Source organism: Dioscorea cayenensis, chromosome 2, assembly GCF_009730915.1.
Source record: "Dioscorea cayenensis subsp. rotundata cultivar TDr96_F1 chromosome 2, TDr96_F1_v2_PseudoChromosome.rev07_lg8_w22 25.fasta, whole genome shotgun sequence".
NCBI classification, from domain to species: domain Eukaryota; kingdom Viridiplantae; phylum Streptophyta; class Magnoliopsida; order Dioscoreales; family Dioscoreaceae; genus Dioscorea; species Dioscorea cayenensis.
This window is the reverse complement of record NC_052472.1, coordinates 7,954,097-7,957,431: the sequence shown is the minus strand read 5'-3', so window position 1 is coordinate 7,957,431 and position 3,335 is coordinate 7,954,097.

Sequence of the window (3,335 nt, the reverse complement as noted above, 5' to 3'; positions counted from 1 at the left end):
AAAACTGTTAAAACCCAAATATAAATGTAACTAGTATAATATTGATCTTACCGTGGTCATATACCATACCCAAATATAAATATAATATTATAGTACTTATATATAAATTTGTTTAAAAGTTGTAATTTACTGGTATTTATTAATTTAGTGTTTAGCTAGTTGAGTTAATCGCTAATTATGTAGATATGATAAGCGGTTTTACACATAAACCATGTTTTTAAATGGATATATATTTTTATATTTTTGAAATATTAATTATTATAATCTCAGAGTTTGAATTAATAGAAGTATTTAATATTTATTTAAAATTTAAATTCGAGAAACCCACTTAATTTTTAGTTCATCTCTAGCCATCGCTAAAATCGATCTGGGATCTTGTCGTCAACAATATAAAATATAATAATATATTAATGCCATGCCAAATCACTGAGTGTCAAAAATATAAATATAATAATATATATAATACTGGTTGTTTATATAGAATAGTTTCTAATTCTATTAGGAATTTATTGTCATATTTCTAATTAAAATTGAGAGAGATCGATAAGAAAGAAGAGGTTATTAATTATCCTATTCCGAATATTAGTAGGAAGTAAATAATAATAATAATAATAATAATAATAATAATAATAATAATAATAATAATAATAATAATAATAATAATAATAATAATAATAATAAAAGAATGAAAAATGATTAAAAGGAAAATATATATATATATATATATAAAGAAAGAATCTATATATATATATATATATATATATATATATATATATATATATATATATATATATATATATATATATATATATATATATATATTGGTTTAAAAATAAATTTTAAAAAGAGAGAAAAAAAGGGTTTTGATAGGTTGTCCTGCTTCCTCTTCCTTCATTGCATCTTCCACTCCCATATTAATAGCCGACCTTTTCATGTCAACATATTTCCTAAGTGAGTCTCTAGCTTGACAAGTTTCTTCATCGACTACGAATTGACCTCGATGAATGGGACATCCACCAACTCAACTTCATCATCATTACTGTCTTCTATACCATTGTCACTATCACCATCAGATCCAGAATTAGATAACAGAGTTTCTGGCAACCTCTTCCCACGCATTGTTTCTGAGCTGTCGACATAAATGTCTGCTGTCTTATGTAACATCACCATGTCAGTCAGCCCCATCATAGACTGGTCATCAATAAGCATTCTTAATACTCCCTCACCATCCACAAATGATAGCCTAACATCCTTCTTAATGTCATATCCCAGTTCTTTCACATCTCCCAGTAAAACTCGATTGGCACAATTTATCGGGAGTTCAACGGAAAATGTACTCATTTTGCCATTAACATATGAAATCGTCCTTCGAGTCACTAATTTCCCCATGATGATATTTAACACTATATTCATAGTGTACGCCATCCTATTGGGAAGAAATTTAATTGCAATAAATACAAGTAACATAAAAGTTAATGTCATAAAACACACTATCCTGATGGAATATGACAAAAGATATAAACTCCATAAACTCACACTATTAACATTACTCTTGAATCAAACACAAATAAAAGAAACATCATAAGAAATACTCAAAATCAATAAGCTTGGAATAAAACCCAAAGAACATAAACAACAAAAGATAAATATACATAAAGAACTCAAAATAAAACACGCAAATAACAAGAAACATCAATAGAAACACTCAAAATCAACAAGAGTGAAATAAAACACAAAAAATAGAAAACAACATGAGATAAATTTATATTATGAAGGTAAATATATATTATGCTAGCATTCATTCAAGAAAAATCAAAAATCACGGAAGAATTGGTCACCTTTACCGACTTGTGGACCTAATTTCTCTGTGGATCGAAAGGTGATGGTGATCGGGCACTCGATTAGAGTAGGACCACCAACCAAGGGACCCGATCGTAGCAAGATTCTGCAAGGGAATTGAATGGTCCCGATCGAGTAGGGACCAACAACCGAGACTCAGAACGCTGTGGGAAAAAGCGAGGGACAAGAAAAAGTAAAAGATAATTCGGATAAGAAGATGTACTTTTGGTTAAAAGATTATTTCGGATCTGAATGAAAGAGGGATCCGGATCCGAGAAAGGGCATTGAAAAGAAAGAATATTTTATCCATATTTTTATTATTTTATTAATATTATATTCATAGAAGCTCCACGTCAGACACAAACAAACAGAGGAGGCAACGTCATTCTCGGTGTGGACCAGATTGACCCAAAATTTTAAGTAAAGGGACTAAAAAGACAAAATTCAAGTAGAGGGACTGAAAGGGCAGAGTGAGAAAAGTAGATGGGACTGTTTAGGGTATTTGACCTCTCTTTGTGTGTTATGCACTATAAGCAAAGCATTTGAAACCTAGTGAGGTGCTGAATTTGCATAGCTTTGAGCACCGAGCCAAATAGTTCCTGATGACATATAAAACTTTGATGTTAGCTAACCTCATCTCCCTTACATGAATGGGGAACTTGTTTTATGGGTGTTCATGTTGTCTAGTCATTTTAATATTGTCATTAAGTTGCATTTGCACATTTTTGTATCATGTTGACAAACTTATCACTGTTGAGGACCATTGTATCTGATTTGGTTCTCACTATCAATCTAATGCAAGTAACGGCTTAGTTGAAAAAAAGAAAAACAAAACAAAGTGGAAGATGAAACCATCTCGTTCTTGTGTATATCTTTCCTCTATTCCTTTGTGATGAGCAGAGGGGACTAAGACTGAAAAGTTAATAAAAAAAAAAGAAAAAAACAAGTTTTGTAAATGCCGCGGCATGTTTAAATTAGGAAGAAGTTTTGACACCTGTACACTATACTTGGGAGTTCCAAATGGAGGGCAATGGTGTTGTTGTTTATAATTTATATGTTTGGTGTTTGACTGTTTCTAGCCATATCATTCTTACTATTGTAGGGGATGCTGTTATTATTGTTATTACTAACTTGGTGATGTTTTGAGTTTCTTAGGAATCGATGCCAGAGGCTTCATATTTGGATCACCCATTGCACTAGCTATTGGTGCAAAGTTTGTCCCATATGATGATTTTTTTCTTTTCAAAATGTTCAGTTCTGCTTGGTGATTTCTCTTTTTATGTACAATGATTGTCAAGGTTGACTTGGGTTTTAATGATCTATTTTATGGAAGATAAATATTCAGGCATGCACTGTTTGATATGGGCTATTTGAAAAGCTTACATTAGTAGAACTTGAGTTAGAATTGCACAAGTATAGACTAGGTTGCTTGCTTCATGGGTTTGCAGAATCGTTTTTCCTATATCTTGTGTTTGATTTATCTTTTTATTTTTTTA